Genomic DNA, 18,987 nt, shown 5'->3' with positions numbered 1-18,987 from the left:
CCACCGTGGCCCTTTCGAAAAAAGCGGTCAAGGATAAAAAAATTATGAATGGGTGCGGTATTTAAGAAATGCTCTCGCAAATGAATAGTGTGAATGGTGCTATTAAAGTGGGCACCAGAAACTGCTGCTTTTGGCAGTCTCCGGAGAATGCCGACGTGAAATACTTAGTTCTTGTGATGTATTTTCTACCCCTGATAAAGACCCTCGCGATTGTCGTCGGCGCCGCCGCCGCTTTGGTAATAGCGACAACTCGCCATTGTATCACATAGGGTGAGGTACCTTCTGCAAGCGACTGAGATGGCACTAAGCGATTGAAGCTGATTTGCCTTCTCTTGTTTGATCAGCGTCATAAGGGCTTGAATGTAACTTGCGATGGGACACAGCAAGAAGTAGCGTCGTACTTTTAGTACTGAAATTTGAGATGGAGAACTGCGTCAAAGATGGGAAATTCATTCTGCCAAGTGTACAAATGGCGAAAATGAGGTGTGTGTGGAGAAGTATATTGCGCCAGTGAAGGTGTGGCCTAATGGATAAGGCGTCGGACTTCGGATCCGAAGATTGCAGGTTCGAATCCTGTCACGGTCGAGTTTTTCCTGTTCTGCAAAAGATGCATGCTGTTTTACTGTGTTGTTTGAGTACTCTAAAACTAGTTGGAAGTTGCTGCTGTCCGCTTCCTGGCTGCAAAACCGGCGTCTACCAGAAGCACAAGCAAGACAAGGGTGATCTGTAGCGAAGTTTTCGGCACAGTGCCGTTCAGGAGAGTTTTTGTTGGAACTACTGCATCTGATTCAGGAGCCAAGGGCTACGCCACAGGCGTCTGCGCACTGTCGAGCATGTGTGTTGAATAATGGTGCTGATAGCCACGTATCATTTCAAGCAGATTTGATGCTTTTCGGAGACAATTTTTCATTGAATAGGATTGTAGCTGATTTGTGGCAGCAGCAAATAAGCTGTAGTCAAAAGAATCTTCAATAGATGGTCGCAGGTCAAATCAGTATTGTATGGCTCGTAACGCGTTGCGTGCAGCCTGGCTAGCTCAGTCGGTAGAGCATGAGACTCTTAATCTCAGGGTCGTGGGTTCGAGCCCCACGCTGGGCGGCGCAAAATTTTGTGTCTACGCGGATCCAACATGCGCCCCTCTCGTGAGCCTTGCGTAATGAACGTAACGGGTTACGACGATGCCTAGCTTCATATGAATATCAGAGGAACGGTATTTGAAGCTGAAAGTGACTCTGAAATGAAATAAATGTGTTGTTTTGGAATTTTAGTTGTACATCGATATAGTGTGAGATGTGTAGGAAAGCAGCAGCTGTGCTAACTAAATGCAAATAATGGTCGCTCATGCGGTGCGTTTCGAGCTGAAGGGCTCCGATTCACTAGTCTGTAAGAACAAAGTACCCGAAAAGTGCGCTAGGAGGCGCCTCCTTAGCTCAGTGGCAGAGCGCTGGTCTAGTAAACCAAAGGTCGTCAGTTCGATCCTCACAGGAGGCAAATGAATTTTGTAACAGCCCCTCCCACCGTGGCCCTTTCGAAAAAAGCGGTCAAGGATAAAAAAATTATGAATGGGTGCGGTATTTAAGAAATGCTCTCGCAAATGAATAGTGTGAATGGTGCTATTAAAGTGGGCACCAGAAACTGCTGCTTTTGGCAGTCTCCGGAGAATGCCGACGTGAAATACTTAGTTCTTGTGATGTATTTTCTACCCCTGATAAAGACCCTCGCGATTGTCGTCGTCGTCGTCGTCGTCGTCGTCGTCGTCGTCGGCGCCGCCGCCGCTTTGGTAATAGCGACAACTCGCCATTGTATCACATAGGGTGAGGTACCTTCTGCAAGCGACTGAGATGGCACTAAGCGATTGAAGCTGATTTGCCTTCTCTTGTTTGATCAGCGTCATAAGGGCTTGAATGTAACTTGCGATGGGACACAGCAAGAAGTAGCGTCGTACTTTTAGTACTGAAATTTGAGATGGAGAACTGCGTCAAAGATGGGAAATTCATTCTGCCAAGTGTACAAATGGCGAAAATGAGGTGTGTGTGGAGAAGTATATTGCGCCAGTGACCGTGTGGCCTAATGGATAAGGCGTCGGACTTCGGATCCGAAGATTGCAGGTTCGAATCCTGTCACGGTCGAGTTTTTCCTGTTCTGCAAAAGATGCATGCTGTTTTACTGTGTTGTTTGAGTACTCTAAAAGTAGTTGGAAGTTGCTGCTGTCCGCTTCCTGGCTGCAAAACCGGCGTCTACCAGAAGCACAAGCAAGACAAGGGTGATCTGTAGCGAAGTTTTCGGCACAGTGCCGTTCAGGAGAGTTTTTGTTGGAACTACTGCATCTGATTCAGGAGCCAAGGGCTACGCCACAGGCGTCTGCGCACTGTCGAGCATGTGTGTTGAATAATGGTGCTGATAGCCACGTATCATTTCAAGCAGATTTGATGCTTTTCGGAGACAATTTTTCATTGAATAGGATTGTAGCTGATTTGTGGCAGCAGGAAATAAGCTGTAGTCAAAAGAATCTTCAATAGATGGTCGCAGGTCAAATCAGTATTGTATGGCTCGTGACGCGTTGCGTGCAGCCCGGCTAGCTCAGTCGGTAGAGCATGAGACTCTTAATCTCAGGGTCGTGGGTTCGAGCCCCACGCTGGGCGGCGCAAAATTTTGTGTCTACGCGGATCCAACATGCGCCCCTCTCGTGAGCCTTGCGTAATGAACGTAACGGGTTACGACGATGCCTAGCTTCATATGAATATCAGAGGAACGGTATTTGAAGCTGAAAGTGACTCTGAAATGAAATAAATGTGTTGTTTTGGAAGTTTAGTTGTACATCGATATAGTGTGAGATGTGTAGGAAAGCAGCAGCTGTGCTAACTAAATGCAAATAATGGTCGCTCATGCGGTGCGTTTCGAGCTGAAGGGCTCCGATTCACTAGTCTGTAAGAACAAAGTACCCGAAAAGTGCGCTAGGAGGCGCCTCCTTAGCTCAGTGGCAGAGCGCTGGTCTAGTAAACCAAAGGTCGTCAGTTCGATCCTCACAGGAGGCAAATGAATTTTGTAACAGCCCCTCCCACCGTGGCCCTTTCGAAAAAAGCGGTCAAGGATAAAAAAATTATGAATGGGTGCGGTATTTAAGAAATGCTCTCGCAAATGAATAGTGTGAATGGTGCTATTAAAGTGGGCACCAGAAACTGCTGCTTTTGGCAGTCTCCGGAGAATGCCGACGTGAAATACTTAGTTCTTGTGATGTATTTTCTACCCCTGATAAAGACCCTCGCGATTGTCGTCGTCGTCGTCGTCGTCGTCGTCGGCGCCGCCGCCGCTTTGGTAATAGCGACAACTCGCCATTGTATCACATAGGGTGAGGTACCTTCTGCAAGCGACTGAGATGGCACTAAGCGATTGAAGCTGATTTGCCTTCTCTTGTTTGATCAGCGTCATAAGGGCTTGAATGTAACTTGCGATGGGACACAGCAAGAAGTAGCGTCGTACTTTTAGTACTGAAATTTGAGATGGAGAACTGCGTCAAAGATGGGAAATTCATTCTGCCAAGTGTACAAATGGCGAAAATGAGGTGTGTGTGGAGAAGTATATTGCGCCAGTGAAGGTGTGGCCTAATGGATAAGGCGTCGGACTTCGGATCCGAAGATTGCAGGTTCGAATCCTGTCACGGTCGAGTTTTTCCTGTTCTGCAAAAGGTGCATGCTGTTTTACTGTGTTGTTTGAGTACTCTAAAACTAGTTGGAAGTTGCTGCTGTCCGCTTCCTGGCTGCAAAACCGGCGTCTACCAGAAGCACAAGCAAGACAAGGGTGATCTGTAGCGAAGTTTTCGGCACAGTGCCGTTCAGGAGAGTTTTTGTTGGAACTACTGCATCTGATTCAGGAGCCAAGGGCTACGCCACAGGCGTCTGCGCACTGTCGAGCATGTGTGTTGAATAATGGTGCTGATAGCCACGTATCATTTCAAGCAGATTTGATGCTTTTTCATTGAATAGGATTGTAGCTGATTTGTGGCAGCAGGAAATAAGCTGTAGTCAAAAGAATCTTCAATAGATGGTCGCAGGTCAAATCAGTAATATATGGCTCGTAACGCGTTGCGTGCAGCCCGGCTAGCGAAAGTCGCGCCTGAGACACCGTGCTGATCGGACGTATTGAGTGCTCCGCTCCGACACGTGTTTACAAGTCGTGATTACTACTAAACTTTCTCTTTGCCCGTGAGGTGTTCTGATTTAGAGTATATTGATCTCGAGTTTGATTTTCGTTCTTGTGTTATTCTAGCGGTTCAACCGCTAGCTATATTTTGCAATGTCCAGGTTATTTCCGCGCAAGTGTACACTCCGTTTTGAGTTCGACAAGTCTACCCGTTATGTGCAGCCTAGTTCCTTAGAAATACATGATTGGATTGTGGATGTTATTGGCATTACCTCTGATCAAGTGCACACAGCCTATTATGATACCGAGCAATATTGCTTCTTTGTAAAATTACTGAATCCTGTGTTACTGGACAAGATAATGGCGAAACACGGAGGGAGAGCTGTTTTTCGACACCGGGACGAATCTGTAAGTACTGTGATCATTTCTAATGCCGATGTCGAGTATACCAATGTGCGTATCTTTAACTTACCGCCTGAAGTAGACAACTGTTATCTGAAAGAGATTCTGTCCAAATTCGGGGATATCAAGCAGATTCGAAACGAACGGTGGTCGAACCAGCACAGGTTACAATGTTACAGTGGCGTCCGATCTGTGGAAATGCATATCAAGCAGAATATACCCTCTCATATAACCGTTTGTGACTATAGGGCTCATGTTACTTACAGTGGCCAAACTCCCACGTGCCATATCTGTAACGAGAGTGGTCACTTGCGTCAGGACTGTCCCAGGCGAATGTTTGTGCTAAAGAATTCGCTGCAGCAGCGTAAAAGGCTTACGTTGGCTGATGTAGTGGCGGATCAACCTATGTTCGAGCGTGAGGTCCCTAGTTCTGAAGCACCTTCGGAAGAGCTACATGAAATTCGCCCTGATGAGTTTCCGGTTCTGGTTAGGAGAGATAATGGTACTAAGCCACCGGCGAAAGTCGATGCCTCGACTAATAAGAGGCGTCGGACTTGTGACAGCCGTGACTCTGATGATGACACCTTCAGTGCGCAAGAGACCGCGGAACCGGACGTGCGGGGAACCGCTTCGGACGCAAAAGTTCTACCCGGTGCGGCGATTGTGGACGATTCTTCTACCGCAATTTCAAGCGCCGATACTTCCGTAGATGCCATTCAGTTACCACAGGCTGATGTTTCAGAACTTCCGCAACAACACACTAAGGAAGGTCAACAAGTAGGTGTGGCTCCCGTGTCTGCTGGAAGTACACACATCGAGGCTCGCCGTGATGGTATACAAACAATATCTCCAGGCACGGACGGTACACAACACGTGGCGGCCGCTCCGGCCCTGGCCTCAGAACAACATGAATGTCAACAACTCCGCGACGGTATACAAACACAGCAGCCCGGGACTGTCATTGACAACAAACAGCTTCGGGCGGCGAGTATTGCCAAACAAGCTGATAGTGAAAGTGGTGGCTCAGCTGATCGCTCGCCAGAGGTTTCGGCGCACCCGCTCCCGGCGCGAGATGTGTCAAGAGAGAAGCTTGACGTCACCCACGACCCTCCCACGCCTCCGGCTGCAGCGGTGCTGCACGGTGTCCGTCACAGAATCCGATTACCACCCAATGTTAATGCTGTCCGGAAAAAGAGTAAAAACAAAGACGCAAGAGAACCCCTCAGTGACGTTCCAGACACGAATTCCGCGGCCGCTACTAAAATGGAATGGCATGAAGATGTGGACAATTAAAGGCAGTTGATCCCTCCTTCTCTCAGACGTCCTGTTATTATGTCACAGGCCTATACGATCACGACCCTCAATATTAATAAAATCAGATCAGAAGTGAAACTGAACGCATTAAAACAATACCTATATGAGTCAGGAACTGACATAGCACTTTTGCAGGAGGTGTCCATGCCACAATTTACTCTTCCTGGGTTTGTCGGCATTACGAATTTTTCCCCGGAAACGGCCGTGGGGACCGCAATCTTAATTAGAGAAGGGATTCCAGTTACTGAGATTGACAAATTGGAATCGGGTAGAGGGGTGGGGATCACCGTTTTCGGCGTCACCATCATCAATTTGTACGCACCTTCCGGTACTACCTATAGAGCAGACCGAGCTACTTTTTTTCAGGAACATATACTCTATTTATTTCGGAAAAATCCCCGACGAATTATCATTGGTGGTGATTTTAATTGTGTCTTATCCCGGAAAGATCAGTCCCCAAATTTTAATTATTCGCCTGCATTAAAGCGCCTCGTGACCGACTTAAAACTTAAAGATGTGTGGGAAATTCGGTACCCGACATTGGTACGCTTCACTCACATCGTCGCGAATTCCTGTAGCAGAATCGACAGGATTTATGTTTCCGACGTTTTCGAGAATGATTTATTAAAAGTAGAGACGATCCCCTCCAGTTTCTCCGATCACAGTGGTGTCATCGCGTGCCTGAAATTACTTCCACAACCCACACGATGGTATAGACATCAATGGAACCTGAATGTGTCATTGTTAACGGATGTTGAGCTAGAGGAGGGGGTGCGTCGAGCTTGGGAGCAGTGCTTGCGCGCTACTAACAAGTTTCGTAGCACTATAGAGTGGTGGACTCTGCAGGCAAAGCCGAAACTGCGAAATGTCATCATGTACTTCGGAATTGAAAGGGCGGCGGAGATCAAAAAGACGATGGAATTTTATTACACAATCTTACGGGACCTGTACGATCGTGCAGACGCGACGACCACCAGAATCGACGACATTCGGAAAATAAAGGCAAAATTAATCAGTCTGAAGAGGATGCAACTGGACGGCCTTAAGATAAAATCTAAAGTGACGTCGGTTCGAGATGATGAAGCAGCCGCTCTGTACCACCTCGTCAAACATACACGGAACAGGAGGCGGACTTTTATTGACGCCCTGAAACTTGAGGATGGAACAACGGTTGACACTCAGCGAGAGATTGTCAAAGCTCTGCACGACTATTTTGTCAACACCTACGCATCAGCGGCTCTCCACGACGACTGCTATGATGGACTGTTTAGTGCCATTTCATCTACCGTAACTAGGGAAGAAAATGACTCTATTTCGTTAGCCTTCAGTAATAAAGATGTATTGGAGGTCGTCTGCAGTTCGCCGATTCGGAAATCCCCTGGCCCTGATGGCTTACCTGTTGAATTTTACAGGCACTATTGGCACATTATCGGGGACAAAATTACTCAAGTCGTGAACGAAGTCTTGCAAGGAACGTCTGTCCCACCCGTCTTTAAGGAATGTAAAATTGTGCTTCTCCCTAAAAACAGAGGTACTAAAACTATCACCAATTTCCGCCCAATCTCGTTGTTAAACTCTGATTATAAGATCGTGGCTCGCGCAATTAACATGAGACTCATGCCACTCACTGCTAAAATCATTGGCCAACAGCAGACATGTGCCTTCAGGAGAACAATTCTGCAAACGGCTGCTTTTTACAGAGACGTCATTGCTTTAACGAACGCTGGTGACATGAAATGTGGGCTGATCTTTCTTGATTTCTTTAAAGCTTTTGATCTCGTAAATCACGCGTACCTCCTCGAGACTATGCAAAGATTGGGTTTCTCTCAGACCACGATTGCCATGATTCAGAACGTGGCCATGGGAATCACTGCCAAACTTTCTGTCAACTCACAACTGACGCGACCAATACAAATCAACAGAGGGGTTCCACAAGGGAGCCCCTTGTCCATGTTGTTTTTTGTACTCTCCCTTGAACCTCTGTTACAACAGTTGCAGACGAAACTCACTGGGATTACGATTTCTGGGGTAAAAAGTGTAATCGGAGCTTATGCCGACGATGTGGGTGTGGTGATTCGCAATGTAGCTGATGTCACCATATTAGCGGCTGAACTTCGGAACTACTGTTTGGCGTCAGGGGCGCAGTTAAATGAACAAAAAACCAAATTTCTGAACCTCTGTGGCCTCCAGCATTTACGGGTTGATTATGCTACAACAGTCAGAGTACACAAGGCTCTGGGGATCGTGTTGACGGCCTCCTCTCTAAAGATGATAGCGGCTAACTGGCGGGATGTTGCACGTAAAATACATGGTGCCCTGATTGATAATTACCATCGCAGCCTCAACCAATTTGATCGCATTCAACTTATCAACGCCTGTATTTTATCAAAAGCCTACTACATGGCGCAGCTTCTGCCGCTCCCTGCAGTAATTGCTCGAAATATTATGTCGAAGATAACAAATTTTATTTGGCGCGGGGAAATTTTTCGAGTATCTGCCACAACTGCAACACTCCACCCCCTAAACGGAGGGATGGGCTTAGTCGACATCAAGAAAAAGGCAGCAGCTCTCTATGTCACACGGACGGTCTCTATCATTAACAATTACCCTTCGGGCATTACGGCGCAATTATTCACTGCCGTCAGGCCGCCAAGTCTTGACCCCCCGCTGAACATTCAGACCATCAGTTACAAGCTGAAATACATCCGAGATTATTACCTTGCACGCAGCTACATCAGTCAAGAGCTCTTAAATTCTCGACATTTAGCGGCTCCAGCAATATTGGCATACTGGCGACAACACGAAGGATCGAATCCAATTGTTACGAAGTACAGTGGCATCAACTGGGATATAGTATGGCGTAATGTCAGTTCCAGTGTCCTTACTTCCGCCGCTCGAACTGCATGGTACAAAGCAATCAATGATGTGATTAGCACCAATGAGAGGCTACATAAAATCGGACTCAGTGATACACCTCTCTGCCATAGCTGTCAACTGGTGGATACCGTTATGCACCGTTATACCTGCGGAGAACGTGCACGGAATTGGGGCTGGCTGAGAGAAAAAATAGCCATTATTACCAGGACTACAACCACCAACATACCTTCAACTATGTTGTCTCGACCCGATGTGCGATATTATCCGCCGGCGAAAAATAACGTCGTTATGTGGTTGTTGGGCAACTATTCCAGCTATGTTTTTAATAAACTTGGTGGCGACGATCACTTGGAATTCAAGATGATTATGGACATTGAATTCGCGAAAACCTTCAGATATCCTAATCATGGCGACCTTTTCGGCAATATGCTTAAAATAATATTTAATAGAATGGGTATAGGGTAAGATATGTGAGTCTCAGGGGGTGGGGGTGGGCCCGGGCCGCGGGACACCAGTAGTGCCGCGAAGAGGCCCCACTGCTTCTGTCTCTCGTGTACTGGTTCCCACCCCCCCACCTCCTCTACGCAGACTCCACTCCAGTACACTGGAAACTGAGGATATTTCTTGTGTTAGTACCGGAGCCATTTTTTTCTAATTTTCTCCAGAAGTGACGACACACAGCAAAGAAGTGTGTTTTAATTGTTGATTTCCATTTCCTTTTTATTGTAAATGCCGGCTCCAGAAAAAAAAAAAAAAAAAAAAAAAAAAAAAAAAAAAGTGGCCTAATGGATAAGGCGTCGGACTTCGGATATAAGAAAAAAAAAGTGGTTAAAAAAAAAAAAAAAAAAAGCTAGCTCAGTCGGTAGAGCATGAGACTCTTAATCTCAGGGTCGTGGGTTCGAGCCCCACGCTGGGCGGCGCAAAATTTTGTGTCTACGCGGATCCAACATGCGCCCCTCTCGTGAGCCTTGCGTAATGAACGTAACGGGTTACGACGATGCCTAGCTTCATATGAATATCAGAGGAACGGTATTTGAAGCTGAAAGTGACTCTGAAATGAAATAAATGTGTTGTTTTGGAATTTTAGTTGTACATCGATATAGTGTGAGATGTGTAGGAAAGCAGCAGCTGTGCTAACTAAATGCAAATAATGGTCGCTCATGCGGTGCGTTTCGAGCTGAAGGGCTCCGATTCACTAGTCTGTAAGAACAAAGTACCCGAAAAGTGCGCTAGAAGGCGCCTCCTTCGCTCAGTGGCAGAGCGCTGGTCTAGTAAACCAAAGGTCGTCAGTTCGATCCTCACAGGAGGCAAATGAATTTTGTAACAGCCCCTCCCACCGTGGCCCTTTCGAAAAAAGCGGTCAAGGATAAAAAAATTATGAATGGGTGCGGTATTTAAGAAATGCTCTCGCAAATGAATAGTGTGAATGGTGCTATTAAAGTGGGCACCAGAAACTGCTGCTTTTGGCAGTCTCCGGAGAATGCCGACGTGAAATACTTAGTTCTTGTGATGTATTTTCTACCCCTGATAAAGACCCTCGCGATTGTCGTCGTCGTCGTCGTCGTCGGCGCCGCCGCCGCTTTGGTAATAGCGACAACTCGCCATTGTATCACATAGGGTGAGGTACCTTCTGCAAGCGACTGAGATGGCACTAAGCGATTGAAGCTGATTTGCCTTCTCTTGTCTGATCAGCGTCATAAGGGCTTGAATGTAACTTGCGATGGGACACAGCAAGAAGTAGCGTCGTACTTTTAGTACTGAAATTTGAGATGGAGAACTGCGTCAAAGATGGGAAATTCATTCTGCCAAGTGTACAAATGGCGAAAATGAGGTTTGTGTGGAGAAGTATATTGCGCCAGTGAAGGTGTGGCCTAATGGATAAGGCGTCGGACTTCGGATCCGAAGATTGCAGGTTCGAATCCTGTCACGGTCGAGTTTTTCCTGTTCTGCAAAAGATGCATGCTGTTTTACTGTGTTGTTTGAGTACTCTAAAACTAGTTGGAAGTTGCTGCTGTCCGCTTCCTGGCTGCAAAACCGGCGTCTACCAGAAGCACAAGCAAGACAAGGGTGATCTGTAGCGAAGTTTTCGGCACAGTGCCGTTCAGGAGAGTTTTTGTTGGAACTACTGCATCTGATTCAGGAGCCAAGGGCTACGCCACAGGCGTCTGCGCACTGTCGAGCATGTGTGTTGAATAATGGTGCTGATAGCCACGTATCATTTCAAGCAGATTTGATGCTTTTCGGAGACAATTTTTCATTGAATAGGATTGTAGCTGATTTGTGGCAGCAGGAAATAAGCTGTAGTCAAAAGAATCTTCAATAGATGGTCGCAGGTCAAATCAGTACTGTATGGCTCGTAACGCGTTGCGTGCAGCCCGGCTAGCTCAGTCGGTAGAGCATGAGACTCTTAATCTCAGGGTCGTGGGTTCGAGCCCCACGCTGGGCGGCGCAAAATTTTGTGTCTACGCGGATCCAACATGCGCCCCTCTCGTGAGCCTTGCGTAATGAACGTAACGGGTTACGACGATGCCTAGCTTCATATGAATATCAGAGGAACGGTATTTGAAGCTGAAAGTGACTCTGAAATGAAATAAATGTGTTGTTTTGGAATTTTAGTTGTACATCGATATAGTGTGAGATGTGTAGGAAAGCAGCAGCTGTGCTAACTAAATGCAAATAATGGTCGCTCATGCGGTGCGTTTCGAGCTGAAGGGCTCCGATTCACTAGTCTGTAAGAACAAAGTACCCGAAAAGTGCGCTAGGAGGCGCCTCCTTAGCTCAGTGGCAGAGCGCTGGTCTAGTAAACCAAAGGTCGTCAGTTCGATCCTCACAGGAGGCAAATGAATTTTGTAACAGCCCCTCCCACCGTGGCCCTTTCGAAAAAAGCGGTCAAGGATAAAAAAAAAATTATGAATGGGTGCGGTATTTAAGAAATGCTCTCGCAAATGAATAGTGTGAATGGTGCTATTAAAGTGGGCACCAGAAACTGCTGCATGTTCTCCAAACCCAATAAGCCTCCATCTGATGCCTCTTCCTATCGTCCTATCTGTCTCACGTCGGTGTTCAGCAAGCTCTTGGAATCCATCCTTTCCCGGCGCATCCATCTCCACCTCCACCAAAACCACCTCCTCCCAAACACCCAATGTGGCTTTCGACCTTCCTTCTCTACTGATGACCAACTCCTCCGCCTCACTCATCTCCTCTCCCTCCAGCTTAACTCCCGTCGCTCCGCCATTTTTGTCTCACTTGACCTTGAAAAGGCCTACGACCGTGTCTGGCATCCCGGTCTCCTGTTTAAACTCCAAACCTACGCCCTTCCTATCAACTACATCCGTCTGGTGGCCTCCTTCCTCTCCCGCCGCCCCTCCTACGTTACCATCCATCATGCCAATTCCCGCACCTTCTACCCCTCTGCCGGTGTGCCCCAGGGCTCTGTCCTCTCCCCTCTCCTCTACCTCCTGTACACGGCAGATATGCCCCAACCCCCCCTCCAGTGCACCTCTTGCAATATGCTGATGACACCGCATTCCTCGCCCTCGCTCCTACCCTCCAACGGTCCCAACGCCTTCTCCAGAATCACCTTGACCTTTTTGCTGCATGGTGTAACCAATGGCTCCTGAAACTCAATCCTTCCAAGACCCAGGCAATCATCGTAGGTCGTACCACTCGCTCCTTCCGGCTCCTGGATTTCTCCCTTACTGTCTGCGCACGTCCTGTCCGTCTCACCCCCACCCTCACCTACCTTGGCCTCACCATTGACCGTCACCTCACCTGGATCCCTCATCTCCGATCCATCCAATCCAAAGCCCACAACCGCCTCCGCCTCCTCAAACTCCTCTCTGGCCGGACATGGGGGTTGCACCCCTCTACCATCCTCCACACCTACAAATCCTTAATCCGTCCCATCCTCTGTTATGCCAGTCCTGCCTGGATATCTGCCCCCCCCAAATTCTATCAGTCCCTCCAGATCCTTGAGCGTCATGCACTCCGCCTCGCCTTCCGTATCCGCCTCCCGTCCCCCACGCGGATCCTCTATGATCTCATTCCTTTCCCCCATCTGCTCCTCTTCCTCGAACATATCCGCATCCTCTACACCTCCCGCCGTCTTGAACCCCCTCACCCCCTGGTTGCTCCTCTCCTCTCCCATCCTCGCCCCCTGCCCCGTCTTCACCGTTGTGTCCCCCCTACCCTCCATCTCTACACCCTCCATCTCCTTTCCCAAGGTGGCTTCCGTCAACTCCCCCTCCCGGATGATGCCCTCTCTCCCTCCATTTATCCTTCCTATCAACTCTGATCCTCCCTCCCCCTCCTTTCCTCTGTCCTTTCCCTGGGCTCCCTCTTCCCCCCCCCCTTCCGTCCTGTTTCCTCCCCACTACACCTCTCCCTACCTCCCTTCTCCCCCCCCCAGTCCTTTTGTATTCCCCTCCTCTGCCTACCCCCCTCCCTGTCGCGTCTGCCCCCCACCCCTCTTATGGGTCCTCATCCTCCATCCGCTCCTTTCCCGGTTCCCCCCCCCCCTTCGCTTTTACTCTCCTTTCCCCCCCTTTTTGTTTCCCCATCTCCTGTCCAGTTTCCCCCCACCTGCTCTCGACTGTGGTGTCACCTTTACCGCCTTTTTCGTGCTGTGTTCTAGTGACTCTTCAGTGTTGTGTTGCGAACAGAAACCATGCTGTCGCTGGGTGTGCATTTTATATATTTTGCGAACAGAATCCAGACTGTCGCCGTGTTTTTTAATTGTCTATTGTTTTCCCTGTCTGCTCCATATGTATTTTTATTTGCTTCATTATCCCTCTGTTGCTTGTTTTAATTTCCCCAGTTTCTTTTCACCTTGTTACTTACTAAGTCCCCAATTTTATCGCCTGTTTTGTATTATTATTTATTCTCCTGTTCTTTGTCAGAAAATCTGTAGGCTGCAGAGCGGCGTCCTAAGCTGCTGCCAGCCCGCCCCCTTCGGGGGGAATTGAAATTCAATAAAGGAAAAAAAAAAAAAAAAAAAAAACTGCTGCTTTTGGCAGTCTCCGGAGAATGCCGACGTGAAATACTTAGTTCTTGTGATGTATTTTCTACCCCTGATAAAGACCCTCGCGATTGTCGTCGGCGCCGCCGCCGCTTTGGTAATAGCGACAACTCGCCATTGTATCACATAGGGTGAGGTACCTTCTGCAAGCGACTGAGATGGCACTAAGCGATTGAAGCTGATTTGCCTTCTCTTGTCTGATCAGCGTCATAAGGGCTTGAATGTAACTTGCGATGGGACACAGCAAGAAGTAGCGTCGTACTTTTAGTACTGAAATTTGAGATGGAGAACTGCGTCAAAGATGGGAAATTCATTCTGCCAAGTGTACAAATGGCGAAAATGAGGTGTGTGTGGAGAAGTATATTGCGCCAGTGAAGGTGTGGCCTAATGGATAAGGCGTCGGACTTCGGATCCGAAGATTGCAGGTTCGAATCCTGTCACGGTCGAGTTTTTCCTGTTCTGCAAAAGATGCATGCTGTTTTACTGTGTTGTTTGAGTACTCTAAAACTAGTTGGAAGTTGCTGCTGTCCGCTTCCTGGCTGCAAAACCGGCGTCTACCAGAAGCACAAGCAAGACAAGGGTGATCTGTAGCGAAGTTTTCGGCACAGTGCCGTTCAGGAGAGTTTTTGTTGGAACTACTGCATCTGATTCAGGAGCCAAGGGCTACGCCACAGGCGTCTGCGCACTGTCGAGCATGTGTGTTGAATAATGGTGCTGATAGCCACGTATCATTTCAAGCAGATTTGATGCTTTTCGGAGACAATTTTTCATTGAATAGGATTGTAGCTGATTTGTGGCAGCAGGAAATAAGCTGTAGTCAAAAGAATCTTCAATAGATGGTCGCAGGTCAAATCAGTATTGTATGGCTCGTAACGCGTTGCGTGCAGCCCGGCTAGCTCAGTCGGTAGAGCATGAGACTCTTAATCTCAGGGTCGTGGGTTCGAGCCCCACGCTGGGCGGCGCAAAATTTTGTGTCTACGCGGATCCAACATGCGCCCCTCTCGTGAGCCTTGCGTAATGAACGTAACGGGTTACGACGATGCCTAGCTTCATATGAATATCAGAGGAACGGTATTTGAAGCTGAAAGTGACTCTGAAATGAAATAAATGTGTTGTTTTGGAAGTTTAGTTGTACATCGATATAGTGTGAGATGTGTAGGAAAGCAGCAGCTGTGCTAACTAAATGCAAATAATGGTCGCTCATGCGGTGCGTTTCGAGCTGAAGGGCTCCGATTCACTAGTCTGTAAGAACAAAGTACCCGAAAAGTGCGCTAGGAGGCGCCTCCTTAGCTCAGTGGCAGAGCGCTGGTCTAGTAAACCAAAGGTCGTCAGTTCGATCCTCACAGGAGGCAAATGAATTTTGTAACAGCCCCTCCCACCGTGGCCCTTTCGAAAAAAGCGGTCAAGGATAAAAAAATTATGAATGGGTGCGGTATTTAAGAAATGCTCTCGCAAATGAATAGTGTGAATGGTGCTATTAAAGTGGGCACCAGAAACTGCTGCTTTTGGCAGTCTCCGGAGAATGCCGACGTGAAATACTTAGTTCTTGTGATGTATTTTCTACCCCTGATAAAGACCCTCGCGATTGTCGTCGGCGCCGCCGCCGCTTTGGTAATAGCGACAACTCGCCATTGTATCACATAGGGTGAGGTACCTTCTGCAAGCGACTGAGATGGCACTAAGCGATTGAAGCTGATTTGCCTTCTCTTGTCTGATCAGCGTCATAAGGGCTTGAATGTAACTTGCGATGGGACACAGCAAGAAGTAGCGTCGTACTTTTAGTACTGAAATTTGAGATGGAGAACTGCGTCAAAGATGGGAAATTCATTCTGCCAAGTGTACAAATGGCGAAAATGAGGTGTGTGTGGAGAAGTATATTGCGCCAGTGACCGTGTGGCCTAATGGATAAGGCGTCGGACTTCGGATCCGAAGATTGCAGGTTCGAATCCTGTCACGGTCGAGTTTTTCCTGTTCTGCAAAAGATGCATGCTGTTTTACTGTGTTGTTTGAGTACTCTAAAACTAGTTGGAAGTTGCTGCTGTCCGCTTCCTGGCTGCAAAACCGGCGTCTACCAGAAGCACAAGCAAGACAAGGGTGATCTGTAGCGAAGTTTTCGGCACAGTGCCGTTCAGGAGAGTTTTTGTTGGAACTACTGCATCTGATTCAGGAGCACTGTCGAGCATGTGTGTTGAATAATGGTGCTGATAGCCACGTATCATTTCAAGCAGATTTGATGCTTTTTCATTGAATAGGATTGTAGCTGATTTGTGGCAGCAGGAAATAAGCTGTAGTCAAAAGAATCTTCAATAGATGGTCGCAGGTCAAATCAGTACTGTATGGCTCGTAACGCGTTGCGTGCAGCCCGGCTAGCTCAGTCGGTAGAGCATGAGACTCTTAATCTCAGGGTCGTGGGTTCGAGCCCCACGCTGGGCGGCGCAAAATTTTGTGTCTACGCGGATCCAACATGCGCCCCTCTCGTGAGCCTTGCGTAATGAACGTAACGGGTTACGACGATGCCTAGCTTCATATGAATATCAGAGGAACGGTATTTGAAGCTGAAAGTGACTCTGAAATGAAATAAATGTGTTGTTTTGGAATTTTAGTTGTACATCGATATAGTGTGAGATGTGTAGGAAAGCAGCAGCTGTGCTAACTAAATGCAAATAATGGTCGCTCATGCGGTGCGTTTCGAGCTGAAGGGCTCCGATTCACTAGTCTGTAAGAACAAAGTACCCGAAAAGTGCGCTAGGAGGCGCCTCCTTAGCTCAGTGGCAGAGCGCTGGTCTAGTAAACCAAAGGTCGTCAGTTCGATCCTCACAGGAGGCAAATGAATTTTGTAACAGCCCCTCCCACCGTGGCCCTTTCGAAAAAAGCGGTCAAGGATAAAAAAATTATGAATGGGTGCGGTATTTAAGAAATGCTCTCGCAAATGAATAGTGTGAATGGTGCTATTAAAGTGGGCACCAGAAACTGCTGCTTTTGGCAGTCTCCGGAGAATGCCGACGTGAAATACTTAGTTCTTGTGATGTATTTTCTACCCCTGATAAAGACCCTCGCGATTGTCGTCGTCGTCGTCGTCGTCGGCGCCGCCGCCGCTTTGGTAATAGCGACAACTCGCCATTGTATCACATAGGGTGAGGTACCTTCTGCAAGCGACTGAGATGGCACTAAGCGATTGAAGCTGATTTGCCTTCTCTTGTTTGATCAGCGTCATAAGGGCTTGAATGTAACTTGCGATGGGACACAGCAAGAAGTAGCGTCGTACCTTTAGTACTGAAATTTGAGATGGAGAACTGCGTCAAAGATGGGAAATTCATTCTGCCAAGTGTACAAATGGCGAAAATGAGGTGTGTGTGGAGAAGTATATTGCGCCAGTGAAGGTGTGGCCTAATGGATAAGGCGTCGGACTTCGGATCCGAAGATTGCAGGTTCGAATCCTGTCACGGTCGAGTTTTTCCTGTTCTGCAAAAGATGCATGCTGTTTTACTGTGTTGTTTGAGTACTCTAAAACTAGTTGGAAGTTGCTGCTGTCCGCTTCCTGGCTGCAAAACCGGCGTCTACCAGAAGCACAAGCAAGACAAGGGTGATCTGTAGCGAAGTTTTCGGCACAGTGCCGTTCAGGAGAGTTTTTGTTGGAACTACTGCATCTGATTCAGGAGCCAAGGGCTACGCCACAGGCGTCTGCGCACTGTCGAGCATGTGTGTTGAATAATGGTGCTGATAGCCACGTATCATTTCAAGCAGATTTGATGCCTTTCGGAGACAATCTTTCATTGAATAGGATTGTAGCTGATTTGTGGCAGCAGGAAATAAGCTGTAGTCAAAAGAATCTTCAATAAATGGTCGCAGGTCAAATCAGTATTGTATGGCTCGTAACGCGTTGCGTGCAGCCCGGCTAGCTCAGTCGGTAGAGCATGAGACTCTTAATCTCAGGGTCGTGGGTTCGAGCCCCACGCTGGGCGGCGCAAAATTTTGTGTCTACGCGGATCCAACATGCGCCCCTCTCGTGAGCCTTGCGTAATGAACGTAACGGGTTACGACGATGCCTAGCTTCGTATGAATATCAGAGGAACGGTATTTGAAGCTGAAAGTGACTCTGAAATGAAATAAATGTGTTGTTTTGGAATTTTAGTTGTACATCGATATAGTGTGAGATGTGTAGGAAAGCAGCAGCTGTGCTAACTAAATGCAAATAATGGTCGCTCATGCGGTGCGTTTCGAGCTGAAGGGCTCCGATTCACTAGTCTGTAAGAACAAAGTACCCGAAAAGTGCGCTAGGAGGCGCCTCCTTAGCTCAGTGGCAGAGCGCTGGTCTAGTAAACCAGAGGTCGTCAGTTCGATCCTCACAGGAGGCAAATGAATTTTGTAACAGCCCCTCCCACCGTGGCCCTTTCGAAAAAAGCGGTCAAGGATAAAAAAATTATGAATGGGTGCGGTATTTAAGAAATGCTCTCGCAAATGAATAGTGTGAATGGTGCTATTAAAGTGGGCACCAGAAACTGCTGCTTTTTGCAGTCTCCGGAGAATGCCGACGTGAAATACTTAGTTCTTGTGATGTATTTTCTACCCCTGATAAAGACCCTCGCGATTGTCGTCGTCGTCGTCGTCGTCGTCGTCGTCGTCGTCGTCGGCGCCGCCGCCGCTTTGGTAATAGCGACAACTCGCCATTGTATCACATAGGGTGAGGTACCTTCTGCAAGCGACTGAGATGGCACTAAGCGATTGAAGCTGATTTGCCTTCTCTTGTCTGATCAGCGTCATAAGGGCTTGAATGTAACTTGCGATGGGACACAGCAAGAAGTAGCGTCGTACTTTTAGTACTGAAATTTGAGATGGAGAACTGCGTCAAAGATGGGAAATTCATTCTGCCAAGTGTACAAATGGCGAAAATGAGGTGTGTGTGGAGAAGTATATTGCGCCAGTGAAGGTGTGGCCTAATGGATAAGGCGTCGGGCTTCGGATCCGAAGATTGCAGGTTCGAATCCTGTCACGGTCGAGTTTTTCCTGTTCTGCAAAAGATGCATGCTGTTTTACTGTGTTGTTTGAGTACTCTAAAACTAGTTGGAAGTTGCTGCTGTCCGCTTCCTGGCTGCAAAACCGGCGTCTACCAGAAGCACAAGCAAGACAAGGGTGATCTGTAGCGAAGTTTTCGGCACAGTGCCGTTCAGGAGAGTTTTTGTTGGAACTACTGCATCTGATTCAGGAGCCAAGGGCTACGCCACAGGCGTCTGCGCACT

At 47.8% G+C, this 18,987-nt stretch overlaps 20 non-coding genes across 20 annotated transcripts; all 20 read left to right on the top strand.

Moving 5' to 3' along the window:
- Positions 1-512: 512 nt before the first annotated feature.
- Positions 513-585, top strand: Trnar-ucg (transfer RNA arginine (anticodon UCG)). Its single transcript has one exon. It is a non-coding gene; the product is annotated as a tRNA-Arg (tRNA).
- A 440-nt stretch (positions 586-1,025) lies between these two features.
- On the top strand, positions 1,026-1,098 carry Trnak-cuu (transfer RNA lysine (anticodon CUU)). The gene has a single exon. It is a non-coding gene; the product is annotated as a tRNA-Lys (tRNA).
- Positions 1,099-1,419: 321 nt separating this feature from the next.
- Positions 1,420-1,491, top strand: Trnat-agu (transfer RNA threonine (anticodon AGU)). Its single transcript has one exon. It is a non-coding gene; the product is annotated as a tRNA-Thr (tRNA).
- A 565-nt stretch (positions 1,492-2,056) lies between these two features.
- Trnar-ucg (transfer RNA arginine (anticodon UCG)) lies at positions 2,057-2,129 on the top strand. The gene has a single exon. It is a non-coding gene; the product is annotated as a tRNA-Arg (tRNA).
- A 440-nt stretch (positions 2,130-2,569) lies between these two features.
- On the top strand, positions 2,570-2,642 carry Trnak-cuu (transfer RNA lysine (anticodon CUU)). Its single transcript has one exon. It is a non-coding gene; the product is annotated as a tRNA-Lys (tRNA).
- A 321-nt stretch (positions 2,643-2,963) lies between these two features.
- Trnat-agu (transfer RNA threonine (anticodon AGU)) lies at positions 2,964-3,035 on the top strand. The gene has a single exon. It is a non-coding gene; the product is annotated as a tRNA-Thr (tRNA).
- Positions 3,036-3,591: 556 nt separating this feature from the next.
- Trnar-ucg (transfer RNA arginine (anticodon UCG)) lies at positions 3,592-3,664 on the top strand. Its single transcript has one exon. It is a non-coding gene; the product is annotated as a tRNA-Arg (tRNA).
- A 6,307-nt stretch (positions 3,665-9,971) lies between these two features.
- On the top strand, positions 9,972-10,043 carry Trnat-agu (transfer RNA threonine (anticodon AGU)). The gene has a single exon. It is a non-coding gene; the product is annotated as a tRNA-Thr (tRNA).
- Positions 10,044-10,593: 550 nt separating this feature from the next.
- On the top strand, positions 10,594-10,666 carry Trnar-ucg (transfer RNA arginine (anticodon UCG)). Its single transcript has one exon. It is a non-coding gene; the product is annotated as a tRNA-Arg (tRNA).
- A 440-nt stretch (positions 10,667-11,106) lies between these two features.
- Positions 11,107-11,179, top strand: Trnak-cuu (transfer RNA lysine (anticodon CUU)). Its single transcript has one exon. It is a non-coding gene; the product is annotated as a tRNA-Lys (tRNA).
- A 321-nt stretch (positions 11,180-11,500) lies between these two features.
- Positions 11,501-11,572, top strand: Trnat-agu (transfer RNA threonine (anticodon AGU)). Its single transcript has one exon. It is a non-coding gene; the product is annotated as a tRNA-Thr (tRNA).
- A 2,551-nt stretch (positions 11,573-14,123) lies between these two features.
- Positions 14,124-14,196, top strand: Trnar-ucg (transfer RNA arginine (anticodon UCG)). The gene has a single exon. It is a non-coding gene; the product is annotated as a tRNA-Arg (tRNA).
- Positions 14,197-14,636: 440 nt separating this feature from the next.
- On the top strand, positions 14,637-14,709 carry Trnak-cuu (transfer RNA lysine (anticodon CUU)). Its single transcript has one exon. It is a non-coding gene; the product is annotated as a tRNA-Lys (tRNA).
- A 321-nt stretch (positions 14,710-15,030) lies between these two features.
- Positions 15,031-15,102, top strand: Trnat-agu (transfer RNA threonine (anticodon AGU)). Its single transcript has one exon. It is a non-coding gene; the product is annotated as a tRNA-Thr (tRNA).
- A 535-nt stretch (positions 15,103-15,637) lies between these two features.
- On the top strand, positions 15,638-15,710 carry Trnar-ucg (transfer RNA arginine (anticodon UCG)). The gene has a single exon. It is a non-coding gene; the product is annotated as a tRNA-Arg (tRNA).
- A 400-nt stretch (positions 15,711-16,110) lies between these two features.
- On the top strand, positions 16,111-16,183 carry Trnak-cuu (transfer RNA lysine (anticodon CUU)). The gene has a single exon. It is a non-coding gene; the product is annotated as a tRNA-Lys (tRNA).
- Positions 16,184-16,504: 321 nt separating this feature from the next.
- Trnat-agu (transfer RNA threonine (anticodon AGU)) lies at positions 16,505-16,576 on the top strand. The gene has a single exon. It is a non-coding gene; the product is annotated as a tRNA-Thr (tRNA).
- A 550-nt stretch (positions 16,577-17,126) lies between these two features.
- On the top strand, positions 17,127-17,199 carry Trnar-ucg (transfer RNA arginine (anticodon UCG)). The gene has a single exon. It is a non-coding gene; the product is annotated as a tRNA-Arg (tRNA).
- Positions 17,200-17,639: 440 nt separating this feature from the next.
- Trnak-cuu (transfer RNA lysine (anticodon CUU)) lies at positions 17,640-17,712 on the top strand. Its single transcript has one exon. It is a non-coding gene; the product is annotated as a tRNA-Lys (tRNA).
- A 321-nt stretch (positions 17,713-18,033) lies between these two features.
- On the top strand, positions 18,034-18,105 carry Trnat-agu (transfer RNA threonine (anticodon AGU)). Its single transcript has one exon. It is a non-coding gene; the product is annotated as a tRNA-Thr (tRNA).
- Positions 18,106-18,987: the final 882 nt, after the last annotated feature.

The sequence above is a fragment of the Schistocerca cancellata genome, unplaced genomic scaffold (assembly GCF_023864275.1).
Source record: "Schistocerca cancellata isolate TAMUIC-IGC-003103 unplaced genomic scaffold, iqSchCanc2.1 HiC_scaffold_1109, whole genome shotgun sequence".
NCBI classification, from domain to species: Eukaryota; Metazoa; Arthropoda; class Insecta; order Orthoptera; family Acrididae; genus Schistocerca; species Schistocerca cancellata.
The sequence above is the reverse complement of the archived record's forward strand: the minus strand, read 5'-3'. Positions and strand labels throughout refer to the sequence as shown.